At 39.4% G+C, this 25,842-nt stretch overlaps 1 long non-coding RNA gene across 1 annotated transcript; it reads right to left on the bottom strand.

The window, feature by feature from the left end:
* Window positions 1–278: 278 nt before the first annotated feature.
* On the bottom strand, window positions 279–25,842 carry LOC115646783. The gene is made up of 4 exons (XR_003999124.1): window positions 24,989–25,842; window positions 9,677–9,762; window positions 5,530–5,746; window positions 279–1,305 (listed from the first exon to the last, which is right to left on the bottom strand). It is a non-coding gene; the product is annotated as an uncharacterized LOC115646783 (long non-coding RNA).

Consider the following 25,842-nt stretch of genomic DNA (forward strand, 5'->3'; position numbering starts at 1 on the left):
TCTCTGTGTGTGTGTCTTTTGTGTGGTAGTTGGCTAGTGAGCCTGCAAGTGCAGGCAGTGATGTCAGCCTGAGCATCAGGATGAGGCAATTCCAGGCCAACACTGAAGACTGTGGAGTGCCAGGAACCAGTGAACAACAAGAATCATCTCACATCCATGAGAGAAAAGAAGGGAGACTGGACTAGCATGATTCTGTGCTTAACTCTGTGCGCCTAAGTAGTCCCCTAGAAGGCTAGACTCCTCACATGTGTGAAGTTATTCTCACACAAAGTCCAAGGTTTAGAACTGTTATATCTGCTTCCTTTATTGACATAATCACATATGAAATTCATTTCAGTTCATGTAAAGTTGCAGGGTTGGAACTTTTCTTTCAAACCAATAACACTCTTTGCAAAGACTATGTGATGTTGAAATACGGAGCAGGCAGACTGTAAGGATATATATCAAGTTGCTAGGATTAGACAAAGTGGCCGTGCAAATAAAGTTATGAAATTTGAGCATGGGAGTGACTCTGTGGTAAGACTTTGAGCATACCCAGTTTGAACGAGATCTTTCCAGAAGCCTAAGCAGAGTCAGACTGAGTTGGGGACATTTAGTGAAACTGAAAAGTAGCAAATTTAAAACTGATAGGAGGAAATACTTCTCGCAGTGAACAATTAGCTTGTGGACTCACTGTCATAAGGTATAATTGAGGTCAAAAGCTTAGAAGGGTTCCAGAAACAGCTGGAGATTCTTATGGCTAATAAGACCATCCAGAGCTGCAATAGTAAGGCTATATTTATTTAAAAAAAAAAGACACTAAGAAGTTTAGAGTGGGACATAATCCTAATGCTTCAGGCATAAGTCAACCTTTAATTATTAGGGGGATATGAAGAACTTCCCCTGTGGCTATTCCATATTATTCCAGGTTATTCTGACTGGTGTAGACTGCTAGTACTGGCCACTTGTGGAGACAGGATCTGGATTACACAGATCATTGGGCTGATTCCGTATGGCAATATCTGTGTTCCTAGGAAAGTGCTTTGCCGCCTTTCCATCCCAGCTCCTCAATCACAAAACATCACTCAGACCACAAGAATAATTACTTTCATGGTGTTAATTAAGACTAGATTGAGTTATTTCATGTATTTATAACTTTTCTGTTCATTCTTCACTCTAATGCCAACTTTACCAAAAAGACTCTTAATCTTTTAGAGAAGGCAAATAAAGTCATATTTCCAAGTTTTAAGTTATACTCATTCTTCCTTATTTTTAAATTGGGATCAGCCAGGGTTATGCTCCTCCTCCTCATGCAGTGTCTGGTTTCTAAAAGACAAAAGTAAAGTCATAAGTGTCTGGCAATTTTTGATGCTTGCTTGAACCATAGCTTTTGAGGTTCACCGATCACTTGCTGTGACAGCTCTTAAGCGTTGTTACTCAATAAGAGAAAACATTAGAAATTAATGCAAATTATTTTATGCTTATTTATCAGCTTGGCATAGCCACATATAACACAAAGTCAAGCAAGATGATGCTATTCCTTTATTTGTTACGAACAATGATCAGACAATGTGAATCCTGCAGCCCTATTGGGAGAAAATAAAGATTGCAGAGTAACTTGCATTACTTAGAATGAACAATAAGCCAAGCTTTTGTTGTTTTTTTGCTTTCTACCCTGGCCTTTTTATCAACTCTAATATCACTGAAAGCCATTTGGTAAATCAGCCTGCCTTCTCTTCTCTATTAGTCAGTGATGTGCCAGCTTCAAGATAGCAGAATTCACAAATCCCTTTCAGAAATATCCTCTTCACGCTAGTAAGCTTGACAGCTAATTATCTGCAAGAAATTTAAACAATTGTTTTGCCTAACAGGTACTTTACATCCAATATGATTTTATGTCCAGTTCAAGAAGCTTTTCAATTTCATTTTTGGGATTTGTTCTGTCTGAACCAGTTTACATACTGAGAAAAAGAAACTCAAATACAGCAAAATTGAATGATCTAGAATCCAGTGCAGCCTTAATACAATTTTTACAAGTATTTTGTATTTTAAAGAGCACTTTTCTTTTAATTGTTCTATCCACCTTATTTTTGGGAAATGCTATGGATTACCTCATACTAATGTAAGCAGAGTCAGGATAAGCTCTACCCTGACATCTGGTGGAAAGAAGTTCAGAGAGTGTATTTGCATAGGTACGCCCACCCTATCCCAGACTCCCAAGCTGTGGGATTGCTTGGTGACAAATTGCTCACCCTCAGTTGAGTAGTACTGGCTAGACATGGGACATGGGTTCCAAAACCCAGAGAATTGAGAGAGGCTGGGGACAGGTATCTGTGCCTGGTGGTGCAGTCTCCTTGTGGAGCTAGAAGCACCAGTTGCACCCCCTCCTCCTCCACGTGGAATGTCAGAGTTGGTTTTTTTTATTCTCTCAAGAATCTAAATACAGGTTACTGAGCTGAACGCCCTTTGGGCTAATGGTGCACTAGCACTGGGGCTCCCCCACTAAGAGCTGAGATCACTAAGAGTTGAAATCACAAAAAAAGCTGAAATGACTGAGCTGAGAGCACTGAGCATTGTGCTAACTAGTGGGGGAGCCTGAAGATATGCTGTGGACAGAGCAGCTGGTGGAGTGGAGCAGTTGCGGGGACGGCTGGAGCGGATCACGGGACAGCTGGTGGCAGCAGAGGGAGTAGCTGTGGACGGGTGGCGCGGCCCACAGAGTGAGCAGAGCCGAGCAGTTTTGCAGAGCAGCTCATGGAGCAGAGCAGCTGGTGGAGCGGAGCAGTTCCTGAGGATGGCTGGAGGAGCAGAGTGGAGCAGCTGGTAAAGCGGAGCAGTTCGTGGAGAAGGCGGAAGCAGAACCCACGGAGAGGCAGGGCAGTTGGCCCTGGACCACGTAAGGTGCCCCTTTCTACCCAGGCTGGGGGGGAGGGGCCTCTACAGATAGACTCTCGAACTCTGGGGTGGCATTGACCAGAGACTTTTGGGTTGTTGGACTTTGGGGTGATTGGACTTAAAACCCTAAGCGGAAAAAGGACAGTGGCAAACGTACTTGGAGGTGGGTTTTGTTTATGGTTTGTGTTATAACCCTGTTTGTGTGTTTCTCCAATGGGATGCCACATTGATTCCTTCCTTTATTAAAAAAGATTTTGCTACACTCAGACTCCGTGCTTGCGAGAGGGGAAGTATTGCCTCCTAGAGGCGCCCAGGGGGGTGTGGTATGTGAGTGTCCCAGGTCACTGGGTGGGGGCTCGAGCCGGTTATTGCATTGTGTTACGGAAACGGAACCCCTTGGATACTGAACCCGGCCCTTGTTGCTGCCAACTAGAGGGGCAGAAGGTTACCTAACAGACCGAACCTAGGCAGCACTGGCTATATCTGGCTTACCATCCATCAAAAAGCCATTCTATCACAAATGCTACCTTTTTCCTCCCAGTATTCCAGGAGTTACCTGGACATCATCTTTGACTCCAATTTCTTTTTAGACCTGCCAATCCAGGCTGCATCCATATTTTACCATGTCTTCACAACATTACCCAAATCTTGCCTTCTCTCTCCATCCACACTATCAGAACCCTTCCCCAAGCACTTACAGTCTGCTCTACTGTAACTTGTTCCTCTCCTGACTTGCTTCCTGTCACTTAACTTGCCCCACTCAGTTCCATCCAAAATACTTTTCTAAGGCCAGTTTTCAGGGTCCTCATTTTGAACATATCTCTCCAATCTCCAAATCCCTAATCTGGCTCCCCCTTTCACAATGCATCAGACCAAAACTTTTGTTTTAAGGTCACTCACAATTTGACTCCACCCTACTTACCCTCTTGTTTCTTATTGAATTGTAACTTGCTCTCAGTTCAGCCAACACCATACTCTCCACCATCCATTTCCCATTGCTGCCTTTCTATCTTCTTCCATGTTGCCTCCATGCATTGTATGAGCTCCCAAATCAATTCACAAAACCTATTCTCCATCAAATCTCTCAGGACTAAGTTATCATCTCATAACCATCTCCACCAAGATGTCAGAGAAAACGCTACAGCAACAGCCGAACAAGTAATATTACTGAAGACCGTCAGGTTTACTGATTTTCATGTATTCCACCAACTTTTTCCTCCCTATCACAAAAAAGATTTTGAAAACTGCAGTCTATGCACATAGCAAGTCTACATAGCCATGTGATCTTGTTCTTGCTGCCTTAGTATTTTCTTTGGCTATGTGCAGCAACCAACTGTTAGGAATCTTCAGTTTGGTTATGTTTCTTAAGGCAGAGACTATTATATGTTTGGCACTGCACTGACCACAGTGGAGCCCAGTCTGATTGGGGCTGCTGGCCACCTACTGTAATAAATAATAATTTGGCATTAGGCATCCCTTCATAACTCCATTAGCGAAGAGTAAGCTTTAGACCTCTATATGCTCAGTCCTGAAAAAGTTATCCTCACCTTATTTAGGCCTGTGCTTTAGAAGGGAATTACATGCATGTCGTATGGTCTAGGGAGTCTGATCATCTGGTTTCTACTCTGCACTTTTTTTACCTTGACTTTAAGGGTAATATTACCTTTTAATACTTTACACAGGTATTAGAGTAGATCTGGTCAAAAGAAAGCAAAACTTTTTGCTATAGAAAAATGCTGTTTTGGTCAAAACCTAAATGTTTCCCTGGAATGTATTGGTTTCAGTTAAAATTTCATCAGGATAGTTTCTCAGGTCCAGGATGGAATTTCTAGTCAAAACCTGGATTTGGCCCAAACAAATTGCTTTGTCAGTTAAATTGAAAGGGAGAGCAATTAAACAAATATTGTGATTATCGGTTGTTCTACAGTGAAGTACTCCTGATGATTTGTTGTTCTTGTCATAAAATGCTCTACTGAATATGCATTTTAATTATTTTCAGACTTGTAACAAGAATATCTTATTTTAGAAAATTGTTTAGTTATAGTATGGGCTGTAAATCTGTATATCCCAAAGAAGAAGATTAAACAACACGTAGGGAGAGATGTAACAACTTGTGGTAAGCAAGGTAAAATCAGAGTCCTAGAATCAAAGAGTGGGCAAAGCAAATATAAAAAACACCATATAGACTACATCAGAAACACAGAGGCTGGTCATAAAATTTTCAGAGAAACAATTTTCTATTGAAAATGCCACATCATCAAAATCCAAGTGTTTCCATGATAAACAATTATTGAAACAATTTGAATCAAAATGGAGTATTGTGGTTTGATTTTTTTCTTCATTTCATTCCAACTTTTAATTTTATAAAATTATAAAGTATATATTATAAAGTTTCAACTTATCAAAATGTTTTGATAAAGTCATTTCAATATTTCCACATCAAAATATTTGGAATTTCTGTTCCTCAGTAAAATTTAAAATGTCAACTGTCCATTCTGCTTTGGGACATAGGGAAATGTTGAAATGTCATTTCCCTTAGGACACAATTCTGTATTCAGCTGACTCCCTCAGTCTCTGCTCTTTACACATTGTGTCTCTGCAGAGAGAGAGACACACACCTGCCTCATATCCTGAGTGCATCCTAAGCACACTTACCATGAGTCAACAGAATTTCAGCGGCATTGCAGGGGGTTTTTCTTGAAGGCTCAGAGGAGTCCTGCCACAGTTTCAAAAAATCTAGACAACTTCTAACAGACTCTGAAAGATCTTAAGTAGAAATGGAGATCAGGTTAGGACTATGAAACTGTATTTTATCTGCAATATAACCCACAGCTGAAGAACTAAAAGTGCATCACATCAGCAAATGGCATACCTAAGGGAAAAGGATAAGAGAATATAAGAAAGATTTAATGTTTTATTTCCCTATTGCAATAATCCTCATCTCTAGGGGAAAAAACAACAACATTACCATGACACAAATGTAGCATTTCCATTTAAGGGTTCTTCAGTGCTACAGTTCCCTCTTCCCAATGTCCTACATCTAAACTTGTTTGTTCTTTTCTTTTTTTTTAAAGTGAACATGATATAACAGTATAATTGTAATGCATCACAAATAAAGAGAAAAGTTAATAGAAACTTCTGGCTGGCTTTTTTGTCTGTATGGAAAGACATCTACAAGCCAGTTGTCTCCTTCTGGTTAATGTAATACATTCGTAAATATTCGGAAGATGTTCATGGCTAATAAACGCTGGAGGTTTCAGACTGAAATTCATAATGAGATCCGCCAGACTGTTCCTAAGTCATTCATCAAAGACATTTGGCAGCTGGCATGATAGTATACAAATGGAACCAGGCGCATGCATATGTCTTTATGCGAGATAGCAAAGGAGCTGAGGAGTGGGAAGCTACACATATCTTCACTCTCGGGACATAATGGAGAGCTCGAGACAAGATGGTAATATTTATGTAATTACACTAAAAGAACAGGAGAGTACTTGTGGCACCTTAGAGACTAACACATTTATTTGAGCATAAGCTTTCATGTGCTACAGTCCACTTCATCAGGTGAATAGAATGGAACATACAGTAAGGAGATATATATACATACAGAGAACATGAAAAGGTGGAAGTTGCCATACCAACTCTAAGAGGCTAATTAATTAAGATGAGTATTATCAGCAGGAGAAAAAAAACCTTTGTAGTGATAATCAAGATGGCCCATTTCAGACAGTTGTCAAGAATGATGTGAGGATACTTAACATGGTGAAATAGATTCAATTGTGTAATGACCCCAGTCACTCTCAGTCTCTATTCAAGCCCAAGTAAATTGTATCTAGTTTGCAAATTAATTCCAGTTCAGCAGTTTCTCATTGGAGTCTGTTTTTGAAGCTTTTCTGTTGCAAAAATTGCCACTTTTAGGTCTGTTACTGAGTGACCAGAGGGCTGAAGTGTTCTCCTACTGGTTTTTGAATGTTATGATTCCTGATGTCAGATTTGTGTCCATTATATTCTTTACATAGAGACTGTCCTGTTTGGCCAATGTACGTGGCAGAGGGGCATTGCTGGCACATGATGGCATATTGATAGATGTGCAGGTGAATGAGCCCCTGATGGCGTGGCTAATGTGATGTGACCTAATCTCATTCTCTGCATCTGATGAAATGGGGTTTAGCCCACGAAAGCTTACACTCAAATAAAATTGTTAGTCTCTAAGGTGCCACTAGTGCTCCTGTTCTTTTTGCGGATACAGACTAACACGGCTGCTACTCTGAAACCTGTAATACATTGTAATTATGAATATAAGAATGGCCATACTGGGTCCATCTAGCCCAGTATCCTGTCTTCCAATGCCAGATGCTTCAAAGGAAATGAACAGAACATGGCAATTATAAAAGCAATCCATTCCCTGTTGTCCACTCCCAGCATCCTTCAGGCTTAGGGACACCCAGAGCATGGGGTTACATCCTAATGAGATAACATGTTTGACATGAGAGCTCATCCATAAATAAAAATAACATTTTTGGTAACGTTTTCCTGAAAACAAATTTCTTCAATTTTGACAACTGTTGCTGTAAAAACAGGTTGTCATGGCTTGGCCCCTGGATATTAGATATCTAAAACACAGGGGCAGGTGACAGTGAAGTGGTTACAGTAAGTCTTGATGTATTAGAAAGTCAAATATTCAGTGCTGGAGTCACCACCTATGAGACATAGGGAGCTAGTTCAACGGAGCTCAACCCAGAAAAAGTGCTTTTCTTGCAAAAATGCAGATAGCATTCAAGACCTACTTTGTTGTTGCAGTGGTATTCTCCTCCATAGGCTAGCAATTATGGTTAATCTGTTCCTATCGTTCTGAGGTTTTAAAGTTTCCTGGTGAGATTTTTGATGTTGCGTTTCCATGGCTTTTCCTTCAAGGAAACCTGCTGTTTTATTCTAGTATTTCTATAAGAACCAACAGCACATGACACACAGTCTAATTTATTGAATTTTTTCTAATGAGAGCCTTTGTAAATCAAATGCATAAGCTTCCTATCTCACACAAATCCTGCTGTGTTCTGAAACAGTGTATTTACTAAAGCCCAACAAACTGACAAACAGTGGAATTTGCATAAACATCAGATAGGATCATGGTCTTCAATTTTCACTATAAGTCATTTCTGATTGGGAATTTTGCAATGAAACTTTTTTCCTTGAAAAATGCTGATTTGTCACAACTGAAACTTCATGGCATGAAGATATAATTACCCAAATGGGAATATTTGACTGATACCAGAGTTAACAGCGCTACTTATCAGAAATGTTCCATAGAATTTTTAGTGACCTTGAAAAGGACCTTGGTTATCCAGCACTTCTAGCAACAGAAAACCTCCAACCCCATGCTGTGTCAAGGGATTACCACTGGCTCAGAGGGAATAGTGCCAACTAATGCATCACCAACACAATTCCCTGAAACGGCAAGTATTGACCAAGCATGGCCTTGCCCAGTTTGAGATCTAACAAAAATCACAACCTCATGTGGAAGTCTGCAAAATATTTTAAAATATTGTAATTTTATCCAATGGCTAATAAGAGGGAACACTATTGACATTAGGTACTAGTATCATTAATCCACAATTTGGAAAGCATAGAATGTATTCACTCCATTTATTATGTACCCACGCAGCTGCATATTTCTAAAGTGATGTGCTGTACTCCTGTCTTTTTACATACCCATTATAAGATCTGATCTCTCCCCTTGAAGTATGTATATTCTGTACCCATGAATGGGAGTTACATGTATTCAGCCAAAAGGAAATAAGGATGGTATTTTCAAAAGCATTTAATTGATTTAGGAGCACAAATTTTCTAAATGTCTTAAATGCGTTTGAAAATCCAAATGATGTTTTGTAAATAAAAATACGCTCAATCACTGAGACTATTCAAGGGATTTAAGTAGTGGCGATGGCATAGCATATCACTAACATTTTTCTAACTTCCCCCCCAAAAAACCTTCTTAGAAGGTGTGGAGCACACAACTGACTTCCTCTACCAGTCTTTGAACTGCTTGCAAGTGAATCTTTAAAACAAAAGTCTCTTTCAACCTTTGCTCTCTTTACTACCATTCTTTTGGCAATAGTAATACACACACCATCTGTAGATCCTGTCTAGACTAAGGGCAGGTCTACACTTAAAATACTGCAGAATCATTGTAAAGACACTATAAGGCTGAAAGGAGAGCTTCTCGCATCAGCATAGCTAATACACCTCCGTGAGAAGTGGGAGAAGCTCTCCTGTCAACATAGCTCTGTCTACATCAGAGGTCTGGTTGGTATAACTGCATGACTCAAGGGTCTGGATTTTATGCACCCTGAGCCATGTAGTTATACATAGTGTAGACCTGGCCTAAGGCTTTGTCTACACAGGAAAGTTTTTCATTACAGTGTTAACTATATTGGTTTAAATTATACTGGTATAACCATGTGTGGACACTCCTATTCCAGTATACAAGTGCCTTTTTACAGTTTAGCATATTTTGCTTGGGAAGAGGCTTAAGATAAACCAAAAGAGCCACTTATACCCTGCTAACTATCACATTTTAATTGAGTTGTGTTAAAAATGTGTTAACACCCAGTGTAGATGGTATTTAAACCCATATTTAATATGTTAGCTAGTTGTGGCCAAATATAGACTCTCCCTAGCGTTGCTCATAACCACGTAACTTTCTTTTTTAAATAGAAGTACCATTTTCTGCCTACATTTGGTGCAGAGGGCTGCTTAAAATCATTTTAAACAACACATTTTCTAACATGTTTGAGAAACACACCTCATTTTCCTAGTCTTGATAGGTTCTTAGTATGCATCCTTTAAGAAGGAAAAAGGGGAAGAAGACCTTGCAATTTTGGGAAGAATCTGCCAAAAACATTAAAATGAGAACTAGTGTTAATATTTCCTCTGTCAATTTCAGAAAAGAGTAGATTCTTTCCAGAGAGGAGGATTGAATTAAATTTGCAGCACAATCAAAATAGAGATTTGGGAACAGAATAATTTGATGGGCTACATTTAGATAAAGTATTCATTTAAAGACAGTGCAAATGAATTGTCTAAATTAAATTGAATGAGTGAAAACTAGAAACTTGTTACAAACACTATCAAAGAGCTGTTCCACCAAGACACCAGAGTATAATAAAATGTCATCTAAAGCTATTTAGAAAAATGACTGATCTTGACTTATTTAATGGAATGAAGTTAAACTCCCTCAAATGATATCCAGGAAATTGATTTTAATTATCTGAATATAAAAGGATACTTCAAGGGATGTAAAATTAAATCAGTTTGAGATAAATTATACCCTGCTTGTCCTCCATTTAGTCAGTTGTAATAATGGCATATTCCTTTTATTTGATATAATAGTCCCATTTTTGCAAACAAACTTGAAGTGAGAAGCTTTTTTAGAGAGCCAGTAAATTAATTGGTGTAGAGTAAGGTGGATGGAGGGAAAGAAATAAAAATTAGCTTTGTTTCAACATCAACAAAGTGAAACAGATGAAAACTGATTTTTGAATCAATGCTTACTCCCATATTTGATCAACTTACAGTGATTTGACTTCATATTAAAGTTGTGACTAGTTCTCTGATTTTCAGATTTCATCTCTACTTTCCCCCCGAGTCACTCCACCAAAAATGTTTTGTGTATAGTCAGGGAAATATTTTTACCTGGAAGTCTGGTATTAATTGGACAAGGAGTTCTTTAGATAGGAGTCTGGATAATTGGAGGGTTTAGTTTTTGGAAAGGTTTCCTAATTTTTTTAAAATGTCATATTTCAAAGTGAATATTTGAACATTGACCGAAATACATTTTTTACTTTTTAAAAAATGGGGATTAAAAATAGCTCTGTGGTAGCAGGCAGTATAGAATGTAATTAAATAATTCATTATAAATGTTTTGAGATCTGTGGATGAAGTACACTATATAAGATCTAGGTGTTATTAAATTTAATAAATTAGTTTTCAAAATGTAAGTATAATTTCATAAATGATAATGCGGAGATGTTTGAATATCATTCATTGAACATGTTTAGCAGATACTGCCATTATTTGTTCAATAATTTATTCAACTAATGTTTTCCTCAGCATTTGATCTGCTCATATTAAAATGCTCAGTTCAAGAGAGTTCAGCATCATAAAATGCATGTATTATTTTCTGTGTCATGCCTCTTTGTCAGGCTATTCTGTTCATGGTCTGTGAATATTAGAATATGTTCTTTGGATTGGATGAATAGTTAGCTTCATTTCAGCTTCTTGTGGGTTGTAACCTGTCTTCAGTAGATGGTTAATCATTGCCCCAGTTAAGGAAAATGGAAACAATGCACTGTTTGTGTGCTACTTGTATGTAGGTTATTATTCACAGACTTTTATTTATTTTTTTATAAAAACTTACCAAACATTATATTGCTCAAATCAGCCAAGAAACCAGAGGAAATACAATTGAAAACCTGGCATTGAACGTACTCTGCTTTCTTGTAATGTGTTTTGCAAAACTAAGATCTGCATTTTTCAGGAGGTATATACGTTTTGGAACAAATTCGAAGAGGTAATGAAAATCTGCAACCATCTCCACCACATGTGCTGCAAATGCTCAGCTCCCCTCAGGATTAGCCAAAAGCTGTGCATACAGCTTCAGGCTAAATAAACCCCCATGCCTATGGAATCATGACAGCTGGAGCTGCAGAAAAATCAGCTTTCAAGTGTAAGTTGCCAAAGTGAAGGGTTCCACACAGATACTTTTACTTCTGATTACGGGTTAATGCTGTCAATACCTTTCCTTCTCAGTGTAGAGTAGTCCCCAAGAGCAGAAGGCAGACTGTTGCAGTAACATGCTGCTCCTCTTGCACACCTGCTAATGCTGACATTCCTCTTGGAAAAAACTCAGCAGAAAAATATGTCCCTTTTGATTTTTTTTTTTTATTTTATGGACAGCTCTACTCAGCACATTTTTCCACCCCAGCACAACTGGTGCAGGTCCTAATCCCACTTTCAGCCTTGATACTGCAGTGATGCTCCTTTGGAATCACTTCTAGTTTTCTGAATCTGAAGCACAGTGCACACAACACAAAGCTAAAATAATACACCGAAAATTAGATCGGTGACTCTCAAACATTTTGTGCTAAGATCAAGCTAGGATCCTTCTCCTGCATAGCTGGTATCTAGCTAAGACTCCTCTCCCACTTAGCAATATGTTAAAGGCAGGGTAGTTATGAGTTACTCCTTGATACCTATTTGCAACCTCCAGGGTACCAAATTAATGAATTAGAGGAGTCTCAGGACTCTGTGCATGTATAGTGCCTAACACAATGGAGCTCCAATTAGAGCCTCTAGATGCTACCATAATGAACATAACAAAAGTATGGAGTGTTCCATTCCAGTGGAAAATAGATGTGATGTCTGACAGAAGAGGGTCGTTGAGAAGCCTGTCTATCCCCAGTGGAAGGGCAAAGAAAATACAAGATCTTTAAGCTGAAGTAATGAATAGGTAATGTGACATCCAGAGAGCAAACTGAAAAAAAATGCCATTTGTTTTATATTAGATCAAAATTTAGTTTTATGTAAATTATAAATCAGTTGATTAAATATAATCACAGATAAAAGTGTCAGGGATACAAAACAGTTCAAATAGCTGGGAGATAGTAAAGTTCCTGCTGAATCTAGAAATAAAACATGTTTACCTTTGGCTTTTAAATGGGCTTTTAAATTGTATCATTTCAAGAGGCTCTCAGGCTCATAACTGGAGCCAGCAGAAAAAGGGAGACAAGGAAGAGTCAGGACTACAGCTGGAAGAACACTATGCCGAAATTTTTTAAAAAATCACTCTCTATTTGCTTTCAAAATTTTTCAGTCTGACAACAGAGCAGGCAAGATTGCATTTTAGAGGACAGACAGCTACTGGACAAAATATTTGTGACTAAATCTAAAACTCTAATAAATAGAGTAGGAATAAGCAGCAGGGGCAGATAAACTCTTTAAGAAATAAAGTTCCAGAAGTCCTGCAAATTTCCCTAACTAACAAGAAAACTGGAAAGAAAATGTTGGACTTGTCATCAGCGGGTCTTTAAGGAAAAAATACTGTGCAGTTTATAAGTATACTCAGCTGTTACTGAAACTGGTAATTGTTCAAGACTAATGTTACAGTTAATCAAAAATTGCCTCCTGTTTCATGGCAGGATGTGTGTCTTTAATCAGTTCAGTTTTGGTTGTATAAAAACATTTTTCTTTTGTCTAATAACTGTATTTGTCTGTCTATACTCTTTCCACCTACCTATCCATCCAGCAGCATATTAATTTTCTATCAGGCTTGTTTGCTTTTATCAAGAGGAAGACTGATTAATACAAGATTTAAATGCAAAAGCAATTCAGGTGCTAAATTATGTCATAAGAACACACAAATGGCCATACTTGGATAGACCAATGGTCCATCTAGTCCAGTATCGTGTCTTCTAACAGATGCCAGTGCTAGATGCTTCAGTGGGGTTGAACAGAACAGGGCAATTATTGAGTGATCTATCTTCTGTCATCCAGTCCCAGCTTCTGGCAGTCAGAGGTTTAGGGATAGCCAGAGCATGGATTTTCATCCCTGATCATCTTGGCTAATAGCCATTGATTGGCCTATCCTCCAAGAATGTATCTAATTGTTTGGGTCTGTTTGCTATGCACAAGTCTTTGTGTTAGTCAGTCACTTCGCCGCTGATTAAAAGCCTGGGTCTTTATGTGAACTGATGATGATATATTCCTGCTTCCACTTTGCCCTGGAACAGTACTCAGTATTCTATCAGACAAGCATAATATCATATGTTCATATGGTTTACACTCATCAACCTCCATTCACAAACATGCCAATTAAGGTGATGCAGATATTTCCCCCCTCCAATGTTGTATGTCATCAATTTAATTAGAATCTTTGCATAGGAAGTATAAATGCATGTTCTTCATGCACAATGTCCTGAGCTCTTTGACATGCTAATTAGAATAGGTAGAATTGCTTCAGGAAAAAAAAATCAACCACCCCAGCTAGAAAGGGAACAATGTCCAACAACTTTCTACTTTAAATAGAGTTACCCAAAAAACAATTTAGTTTGAATGCAATATGGATTAGTTTGGTTAAACAATAAAACAAGTTTATTTACCTACAAAGAGAGAGATTTTGAGTGAGTACAAATACAAGGCATTAAAGTCAGAAAAGGTTACAAGAAAAATGCTTTCTAGTGCTAAAACTTAAACTAGAGTTGTTTCAAGATAAATTTCTTAACACAGGTGATTGCCCATCAAAGTTGATGACACCTGGTTTGAGGTGTCAGCTCATCCTGTCTTACACACTTATCTACTCCCCAGATTTGTCTGATAACCACATTTCAGTCATAATTTCATCTTATGTTTATAACTTTACATATAATGTTGCTACATACATTTCACCATGATATTATTGACCAGTGAGTTATTAGTTTTCAAACAATCCCTCAAAAGGCACAGTCTGTATAAATATTATTACAATACTGTGAATACAGGGGTCTGAATACAAGGATGTATTCAGTCACACCTGCCAATTCCCCGCAACCCCGCAAAACATGACACAAACAGCCATCTTCCTTATGGGAAGAAGATTTTTGTTGACTTTCTCCCATCCCAGATTGATATGGAAAAAGGAAATATAATTTCAGTCTATATCACATCCTTAAGAACCACTCCCTAACAAATACAGCCTGGAGTCTAACTAAAATAAAGAGCAGAGTTGGCACCTGAATGTCCTTGTGTCTTTACTAACATCTCCACCCTTCCCTTTTATTTAACCCATTTTTCTTCTTTCCCAGTTAGGTATTGTACTTTTGCTTCCACTTCATTCCCCCTTTTACTCCTTTCTTTTCTCTTTCCAAGTCTCCCATATTTTGTCTCCTTCTCTCCTTGACCACCATTTCTTGCTCCTTTACCCATGTCTCCTTAATTCACACTCTCCCTGCATTTATGCACATGCTCACCCTGAATTCATGCCGCATGCATATACACACAGCTTCATCTCTCACAGAATGTAGGAAGCTTCAAGTATAGCGAGGGCTCAAGCTGGGACTATGAATATTTGAGCTGGTGATTTTGTTCCATCCAGCCCTCACACCTCTCCTGGAGCTATCCCAGTAGCGGATTAGTCACTGGGCCAACGGGGTCCATGCCCAGGGGCCCTCAGCCAACTGGGGGGGGGTCCCCTGGAAAAATGTCTGACACTCTTGCAGGGGAAATGGGCTTGAATGCAGGAGCTTTCCCTGCTCTGCCCGTCCACCCGGCACTCCTGCTGGGGGAGCAGGGGAAGCCCCCGTGCCCTGACCCTGGTCCCCGGCAGGAGCGCCAGGCAGGTGAAGCAAGACAAGCCCCTGTGTCCCAACCCCATTTCCCTTGGCAGGAGCACCAGGGGGACTGGGGAGACTATAGGTGGAAGGGGCCCACACTTGCTCTGGCCCAGGGCCCCACAAACCCCTAACCCACCTGACTATCACTCTGCAACTTCCTGAGAGGAAGGAAGTCTAGGGATGGATCTTCCTCCTCCTGCTGCTGTGCTCTCCTTTGCTCTCCAAAGTAAGGGATCTTCAGCACCACTGGCCAGCCCACGGATCCTTTAATTATATCTGTCTGTAACCACTGTGAACAGGACAGCTTGTTTGATATCAGGCAGTAGTGGAGGCCCTGACTGGACAGGAATAAGTGATATGGCACAGCTCTTCTACTAGTCAGAGAACACGACTTGAGACTGGGCCTACTCCCAATGTCTTCAACTGTTTGGCTCCATCGCTAGCCACTTCACCCCCCCTACTCTTGTTTGAACAAAAGCGAGTAAATTTAAAAGCAAAACAAAAGAGCCCCAAACCACAGAGTGGTGTCCCTTTAAGTGTGGGACTATATAGAACACCTAAGTGGGCCTTAAGTGGAGGTGTCAAACTCATTCGGTAAAAAGAGCTGAATTCCATTTTCAGTTATGCTTTGTGGTCCCAGGCAGAAATTTAGAACTACATAATCTCCCACCATCCACAGCAGAATGTCCACTGATGTCAATGGGAGGTTTGCACAGAAATCAAGGGTAGAATCAGGCCTTTATATAGAAACTAAAGTTTTAGTCACTGTTCTTAGTACTTTATTGGCACAATCAGTATCACTGAGTTGGAAAATGTGCATTCCACCCTGTTTTAGGCCACTCCTGTTTTCACTTTTTGTTTCTCTTCCTTTCTGCACCCTTATTTCTTGGTTTCTCAACTTCTTCTTTGTCTTTGTGTTTGTGTCTCTCTCTGCATTTCCTTCCCTGTAGCAATGCTCATCCCTCCAGGCTTCATTCCCACCATCTTCTCCATTCCCTCTGCTAATATGACCAGCAATGCAATAGTTCATATGGACAATAAAGTGTCATTTTAGCAGAGATTCCAATGAGCTGAATAGCAGACAAAGCAGTTCATGCCTCCCCGAGCCTTTGTTTTAGGCTGTCTACAGACTCAGAAAGACAACACTGTATTGGTTTACTCTAGGTTCACATTTGGAAGGTTTTCTTTTCACCCACAAGACTAGAAACTTACTTCTATAGTTTTAAATGAATGATGAGATTCTGCATAACCTGAATAAGTCACAAGGGACACATAAATACATCAGGTGGGCGAGATCTAGCCTGCAATCTTTATGTTTGAAATGCTTGCCTATAGCCAAATCCAACACTACCCAAACAATTGTTCCTTTGAGGTGGAACTTTAAAAATATTAAATAATTTTTCATTGTTACACATCCTCTGCAACTCCCATTTCTAGCAAGGATTGGAAGTGTAAAAATACACTGAGAAAGGGAGATCTCATGGTATTTGTAATCTAACTAGATGCAGGAAATACTGTAAATTTCAAGAGCCCATGTTCTCATGAGTTCAAGTGAAGAGGTCTGGATATGCTTCAGGTAAGTGGAGATAAAATTTTGCATGCTTATTTAAACCAAACAAAAGTATTCTGAGTTTTCCTCTTAACTACTGCTTGTTTACACTGCTATCCAAATAGTGTTGATTGGTTTGAGGACTTTTTTTTTTTTTAGAAGAGTTGTGTAAATAGTTTTTCCATCTGAAAGGACCTTGGTATAAGCACAAGGGAATGGAGTGAATATGATGCAGCTTTTGCCTTAACTTTATCTTTCTTGATTTTTAGAGTGCTTTTATATCTCAGCCTTTACAGTAATATGTATATAGTACACCTTGCCATATATAAATCAAACCCCATCTTAGGGAGAGAGAAGACAGGAAAATACGTCATTTCTAGCTGCATTTTTACTTAAATCTTCTCTGAATTAGAAGTAGTTTTTATCAGTACAGGTAGTTTTAGTTTTATAATAGCCATGGCCCACATCACCTGATTGCAGTGCACAGAGTAACTTCTGGGCATGACATCACAGTTACTGGGAAAACTGCACCTCCGATATAAGAAAACACAAGCTGAAAAATTTCCACAGTATCTCTAAATGATCCTACAATTCTAAAACTCGATCATCTGGCTTTTCTTCTGGTCAATGACTTTTCAAAAATAATATCAGTGGTACATCCATGCCCTAGGGTCTATATTTTCTGAAATTGTTATGAACATATTTAGTTTTTCCAAGTATTCTCACACTTGCTTTTTAATCAAGAGAAAGTGAGGATGATATAATAAAAAAGATAATTGCTCAGACTTTTTTTTAAGGAAAGATTATTAAGAGCTATTTACCTCAACTATTTTTGAGTCCTTGATTTAATTCAATTTATCTTACTTATAGGAACATAAGAACTAGGTCAGACCAAAGGTCCATCCAGCCCAGTATCCTGTCTACCAACAGTGGCCAATGCCAGGTTCCCCAGAGAGAGTGAACCTAACAGATCTACAGTCCATTCTCTCTAGGACTTATTTCCACTGATATAAGAGCTCTTGCTATTTTCTTTAAGCCCTTTGGCTAGCATTAACAACCTGCTCATTTCTCCCTGCTTACTGTGATTGTCTTTTTCTTAACTAACTCTTTATTCTTTTTCGGTTGCTTCCTTCCTTTTCTCTTTGTGGCTTAGGATTTTGGGGCTTTTTTATTTGTTTTTAAATCAAAATCTTTAAACAGTCTTTCATTAAGCCACGTGATCTTTTTCTTGTATACTTCTTTTTTGGAAGAATTGTAATCTGTTGAATCTTGATTGAGTCTTTTAGGATCTGTTGTATTAATTTAAATAGACTATATGGGCAAAAGCTGTTAACATAACCCAGTCTCCGTCCAACATTAAACAGTGTTCAATGAGGTTTGGGGTCTGGTGCACAGAGACCTCAGCCTGCTTTGTGCCATGGCAAACACACCATTAAAATCCCTTTTTTGACTTTTTATTAAAGAGTCAGAAAAGAAGAATAATAGTTAAAGTGCAACATATTACATAAGTCATTCATTTTAACAACACTCCTTGTTCCTTTTCCCTTTAGCTGGAGATAATTTTTAAAAGCAAAAGTCCCTTGTTTGACAGTCTCTTAGATGCTCTTAAAGATAGTAATAGCAGTCCTTTTGTGGGAAAGAGAAGTTTGTTGAGATGGGCTGGAGCTGTTTTTGTTGCTGTTAAGATCTGATCCCATTTCCTAAGGTGACAAAACAAGGCAACACAAAAAGAGAGAGGAAAAAAACAGCAAAGACACAAGATGCTGCGTATATCTCTGATGTTCACTCTTACCCACAAACTTACTTCTGGAGAAACACAGGCCCAACACATTGTCCAATCAGCCACTGTCAGACCAGGCAAATTCATGCCAGCACTGGGCTGTTCAGGGTGTTGGTTTTAGTTGCCTCTTTCTGTTCACAGTCTTACAGCAACGTTGCAAAATATGCAGTCTTGGCCAGTTAACCAGCTCTTATCAGACAGAGGGTAAAAAGGAGAGAGAGAGAGAGAGAGAGAAAAGAAAAGAAATAAGGATGGGGTAAGAAAGGACACATGGTGGGAGGGGAGAGAAAGACAGTCTCATAACTCAGCTGTTGTTTGGGATTCATCTGCAGCTAATAAAGGTGGTGATATCATCTTGGTCCCCCACTCTGGCCCAGTCTGGGCAGTATATCTCTCAGGATTAAGATGAAGATGGCAGGAGATCCCAGGAGATGCTGGGGGTGGCTGCCATGATGGTGAAGCTCATTCTTGTATGGTGAAGCTCATTCTTATAGCCATTTCCCACCCCCCTCCCCACTCTAAGTCTCTTTCTTTAAAGATGAAAGGGAGTGATGGGTGGAACCCATTATTAATTATTATTATGCCCTCATTATTTTATCTTTCAGTTAGGCCTAATATCTGACCTAATATCAATTTTGGTTCTTAAATTTCCAGTCCCACATTTCCTTGTTTACCAAGTTTTATCTTACCATAATCCTTGAGTTATACCAGTTGGCCTTTTTTGTTTGGACTAATTCAGTCTGTCTCCCCTTTGTACTTTTCCTCACCAACATTTGTTGTTATAGATTATTCTAATATCCTATGAATTTTCACATACTTTTTTATAGCTGTGGTCACAATTAGGGTAAATTTGTAGGCCCAGTTACCACAATAGGTCCCACAGCCTCCTTTCACTCTAGTGGATTTCAATACTTCCTCCTTTTGTGAGGTTCAAAAGAGGGGTCAATTTCTGACTCTCTGACTTCATGAGCATGAATCCCAGCCACCATCCCACTGCTCAGGGAAGTAGAAATGGAATCTTGAGGCTGCCTCAACCTCAGGGAATGGCCACAGAGTTTTTGCAGCCAGTTAGCCATATATAGCAATGAAATATCTGGGGAGTGATGCCTCCTTCAACATGGCCACATAGCTGATGAGATCTCCCCACTTGAATAAGAATTGGGAACACAGTCAGAGACCTGAGTGGCCTTCTTGTAGTAGTAGTAGGAACTTTAACGCAGCAATTGGTCTCATCGGACCAAAGAGCTATCCCACTGAGCATTCAGGGTCTAAGGAGAGAGCTCATGGCCACTCAGTCGTCCTACTCCAACTCCTCCAGCCACCTAATATTGTTTGGAAAAAGTTCTGTCTGAGCCCTTCACTGAGTCACCGTGGGCCCAAACTACATGACTACTAAGCAGCTACTCCACAGCACAATCTTATAGTCTCCAACTGTCTGGAGCAGGAGTCAGCTTGATGCATAGCTCCTCACAGGAGGATCACAGAATATCTGTGTCCATATGATTTGGGCCTAAATATCTTCATTTCTCACAGTTCTTCTCTAGAATCTGGACATTATTAGGGCAATAGGATTTATACCATCCCTCTGTTAAATTATCAGCTGCTACAGAAGGAAGGTTTCTTTCCTGGCTGACATTGCCTATCCAAGCTGAGTGTGGACAATGTGCCATCTTACCTAATTTTTGCTATATTTAGGGGCTTATACATGTAGTTGGGATATTTTGGATTTTTTTTGTCGACTTTTTCTGATGCAAAGCACAAGTCATTCATAAGGGAGAAGAATATTCCTCATTCTTTTGAAAATGCTTGTAGAATTCAAATAACACACTAAATATGGTAGCTGACATTGAGGATATCTCAAAATGAGACAGACTGCACTAATTTATATGTAAAGTGATTGGTAGTGACCCATCTCAAAAAGAGAATTCTTTACTATCCCAGTTGCCACTCCAAATGCGAGGCACAAGAAATATCACTCACTACCTGATTATCCTCCTCATTTTGTAGCTTTGCTGCTTTACAAATGACCCACGAAACATGGTAGTCAAAATCAATAACGTTCCTATAGTATTCAGATTCTAGTTGATTCATAAAGTTTTACTCAACAGATGCCAATACAATTTGCATATAAACAAATGGCCTTGCAAAACTGGCCTAAAAACCATATGGCTGTATTATTCATTGTTCAGTCCTCTAGGCTTCATAAATTAGAAAGGCATCTAGCAATCTGTTTGGCAACATCAAGTCCTCAACTCAGTGATGCAAACTACATTTAGAGCCCCGGAGATCTAAATTATCCTTTAATATTTTGGATGCCCATGGCTGTCTCACATTAATAATGAAAAATACCTCTGTCCCTCATAAATCTCTAATCACCGCTATTGTAGATTTTTATTAGAAATGTTGGATCTGAATATAGAGTTTATAGGCAAAGTTTTTTATGCCATAGAAGTGAATCCCTCATTTTATATTTCTGACACTATTTCTCTTTTGATCAAAGATAGAGACAGAAAGTAGGAGCATAATCCCTCACCCCATACTCAAAAAAGTCTAAGCTGATGCCCCTACATTGATGCAATACCACTCATAAATGGCTTTTCTGATCTGTTCCCAAATATCTGCATTGATGGTACCTTCATTTGGAAGTCTCTTCCACTGACAGATTCCTCTTATTGTTAATTTATTTTTTGTAATGCACATCAAATAGTTTTGGGGGTTATTATTAAGCTTTAAAACATCATTCCTCTTTTTACCCCCCATCTGTGTGAACTCAGCCGACTTCCATTTAACCTTTTCAGTCATCTTTCATAAGTTTCACCTTCTAACCTTGTACCCTTTTTTGTTTCTGTCTGTATTGTCTACGTTTTCTTGTATTCTCCCAAAACAAGCAAACACAGCTCAAGACTCCAAAACCTAGCTTTTCATACTAAAGAAATCCGCTGACTTATATTTAGACAAGCAGCATAACAAACTTCAAAACAAGATTCTCAGCTTTTAGCTGTTTGGTGAAGAAAAGTCTCACTCCAAAAAGGAGTGAAACAAAAGATGTCGATGCTGAAGGAAGTCTTTCACAGGAATGAACAGTTAATCTTACCCCAGGGGAGCAAAGTTGACACTTTTCACTGCACTAGCCACCCAAGCCTCTGTTGACTGGATGCAGCCTTCTTCCTACTGACCTATTTAAAGGCTTTCTCCATTTCCAAGCTCCCCACTTCCACATGAACATAGCTTAACTTTACCAGAGAAACTGAGGAAAGGGGATTTAGGACCACTTGTCCTAAAGGGTCTGTACCATCCTTGGAAGCACATACACACAGCATATCCAGGAATGTTCACATTAGCATGAATCAAACGTTACTCTCTAATCACTGTATAACAAAAATAATTTTCAGAAAGCACTTTTGTCCTCACTTTCTAATGTAAACAACGCTTCTAGGCAAAACTCCATCTTCCCCTAAGTTCTGAACATATTAGCCAAGTATTTTCCTGTTGAGGGTTGCTAAGCAACAACCCACAACTGAGTCCTACTCAACAGGTGTTTCAAATTTCCCTTTCCTGCTGCTGAAGCATCATGTGGAGTTTGGCATCCAAACAAAAGAGAACAGAGTTTGAATTTAAAAAAAAACTCTTGGAAAAGTGAAACAATGGGTGTAGAAGCTTCTCATTCCATGCTGAACCCTGTCCCTCTGGTTTACCTTCTATGCTGAGGAGAACGTTAGATAGATTTGGTGAGAAGAGCTTTACAGCCCTTTGTGCAAAGTGCAGGCCTTGAGCATCTTTGCTTATATACTGTAGGTTCTTAATAATCATGTCAACTTTGCCTTAGGTAACAAGACAAGGTTACTTCAGCATTTGTTGCATTCCAGGGAATAGTGCAAATACTGAGGTAATTTTATTTAAGATAATTGGAAGTGACTATTGTAGTTCTGACAACTTACCTTCTTATTTTATGTCACATATTTTTCCACAGTGCAATATGTGGCCATGGACATAGTATTGTCTCCATAACATATGGTGTTGTAGGCTGGTGGTAACCTGGGATAGTTGTCTATTATGCATAAACATTCATTTTACTGTTACTTCATCCTCCCATCATTCCACCTTACCCTTTCCCCTGCTGTTTGCCACTGTTGCATGGCACTGTTATTGTAAACTCTGAGCTCTACAGGGCAAGGACTATTGTTTTAGATGTATTTGCACAGCACCTAGCACCATGGGACCTTGATCAGGATCTCTGTGTGTGTGTCTACACTGTGCTGGGAGCAAGTCTCCCAGCATGGATAGACAGACTCACACTAGCAGGGCTCAAGCTAGCATGCTAAAAATAACAATGTGGATGTTCTGGTTGGAGCAAAAGTTTGGCTTATCCCCTTGGTTCAAAGTCCAAGCTCCAGCCTGAACTAGAAAGTTCATGTTGCTATTTTTAGCATACTAGCCTGAGCCCTGCTAGTGCAGATCTGTCTTCCCATGCTGGTGTGCAGGGTCCCAGTTGCAGTGTAGATACACCCTAGGAGCTGTTGTAACAGTCAAAATCAGTCTGAGGCCAATGTGGTTATTAATAGGAGGCCATATTACATTCTCTTCTTCCATGTTCTAATATACCTATTAATATATCTGAGTGTATTGTTCTCTCCTCCTGTTGGGCTCCCTGAAAGTGGCACAATGAGATCATGCCCTAGTTTCCTTCCCCGCTTTTTCTCTTGGTGCTTCCCTATGTTATAGTTATTTTCTAATCACATTCTCATACTTTGGACTTCTGCATTTTCCCCTCTGTGTATAATCTTGTTTTAACAGCAAAACCTCATCCTGCAAATATTAGGCCAGGTCCTAACATTCTCAAGCGTCCTTCAGAAAATTCTTTCCCCTCCCCTGTTTATTATCCTTCCTGAAATGTGAACGATAAAGATTCAGTTATTTTGCACACACAACATTAGGTTTTTTAATTTACTTATTGTGACTGCATGCTTCTCTCACCTACATTTCACAACACAAAGTCTTCATGCTTTGTACCAAATACATAAACCTACATGTACAACCTACTGAACAAGACTGCTCAAAAAGATGGATTTTGCCAATGTAACCCAAAATGGCACCATCCTATGCATCATTGTAGAATTGTTCCCTACAGTACATTTTCTAATAACTTATCCAGCCTATTTAAATGATTCATATGGTGGTGCTTTCAGTACTTCTTTTTGTGAGCAATTCCAAAGGCTGATAGACCTTACCATAAAATAGTTTATTCCATTATTCAGCCTGAATTGCCCTTTGGTTAGTTTCATCTCATCACTCCTAACTGTATTCCTTTTTACCAACAGTTTCTTTCCCTCATTGATATCTACAGCATTCCAATAATTACAGATTGATTCTAGTTATGCTGTGTAATACCTTATTCCAAATTAGTTCATCTGAGTTTGAGCAAATTCATCTTTGGCTTGACTCCATTACACTGGATTACATAAGGGGAAATGAACTGAATTGTGTTTAAGCAGGAATGAATTTGACCCAGTAAGCTTAGCCTGGCAGATTGTTGACAGAGAGGATACTCTGATTGTGTGCAAGTATATGAAGGCTATAAATACAGATGAGGGAGAGAAATGGTTATATTGGTAAAAGGGAGTATAACTAGGAGTGACGGGATGAAATTAAACAAAAAGCAATTTAGGGTGAATATCAGAACAAATTACTTAATAGCAAAAGCTAGAAGTCTTTGGAACTGATCACCAAGAAGAGTAATGAAAGCTTCCTCATCTGATCTATTTAAAGTAGGCTGGACAAATCAATTAGAAATGTACCATTGGGAACAAGTCTACAGTAGCGGAAGATGGCATGCAGATTATCTAATGGATCTGTGCTAGCTCTAATATCTGTGATTCATGTTGACAATATGTCCAGTACAGAGAAAAATGTTAAAGATACAGTTAAAAGTTGGCAAATTGGTAACATGAACAATAGAGGTTTCACGGTGTCTCATCTTCAAAGTAGTTCAGCAACAACAACTCTTATTTCTTTGTTGTTACAGTATACGTAAGTTCTACAGACATTGCCAAAGTCTTTTCACAACTTCCATACCTTCCTGGCTCTATGCATATCAGGGGTCCAAGATGTTTTAAGCAGACAGCACTGGAAACTGCAGTACCAACATACTATGTGCAAATTACAAAAAATGCCCAAAGAATAGCCCAACGGAGAGGCAGTAGGGTCCAATGTGTAGGGCACTGGACGGGGACTTCTAGGGCCTGCATTCTGTTCCTGGGACTGAAACACAGTGCAGCAAGCGATTTCACTTCAGTGCCCCCCCTTTCCTCTACCATCCTTTGTCTGTCTTGTCCATTTAGATGGTACATCTGTACAGCATCTAGCACTATGGGGCCCCAGACTTGGATGGAGTGTTTAGGTTCTACCATAATACAACATTACCATTTCAGTGAAGAAGTGTTGCAATAGTAAGTATTTTTGTTGCACTTTTATAGGATGTTACAGCCGAGATTTCAATGTCTTTTCAACTTTTAAGTGACTTTGCCTCTCGGTATTCCTGTGAGGTAAGGACATTATTATTCCCATTTAAAAGATGGTTTGATAGCAACACAGAGAACTTAAGTGCTCAATTTTGGCAGTTGCTAACTGTTCTGCAGAGAGGTTCTGCAAAGCTGCCCTGACCTATGCTAAGTACTAGGAGGGATTGCATGTCACAGCTCCTAGATCTGCAGGGGAAGTGCACTCACAGTATCATCCCTTAAGAAGGTGGAGTGGGCACCTGCAGACTGGTGTAGGGGGGAGGGCATAATCATGGCCCCACCCCCTTTGGAGAGGCTTCTACCAGAAAGAACTAAAGGACACCAGAAAGGAGCAGTCCTTGACCTGGGAGAATACAAAGATAGCACTTATGCCCAGGCCTTGTGCAGTGAGTACTAGGGATCACGCCTTCTGATATTACAGTCAAATAGGTTTATGCATTATTGAAAGAAAATGGTTCCTCTGGTGCATAATAAAATCCTGTAACCTGGATGTAATTGGCTGGAAACACCAGCCTGTTACCTCATCCATACATGAACTAGGAGAGCCTATTAGTAATTGGAAGAGACTGTCCCACTTCGAGAATTAACGCCGACCCAAACCCCATCTGACCAGCCAGTCCACCACGAAGGGGAACCCATTCTCCCTCTGACCACAAATCCTGAGGCTGCAGGATGCTTTGCTCCCACTGAATGGCATCAGGATAGCCCATCTTCTGCTTAAAAGATTTCTGAAGTTCAGGGAGCAAGATCTAGGCG

The sequence above is a fragment of the Gopherus evgoodei genome, chromosome 2 (assembly GCF_007399415.2).
Source record: "Gopherus evgoodei ecotype Sinaloan lineage chromosome 2, rGopEvg1_v1.p, whole genome shotgun sequence".
Lineage (NCBI taxonomy): Eukaryota > Metazoa > Chordata > Testudines > Testudinidae > Gopherus > Gopherus evgoodei.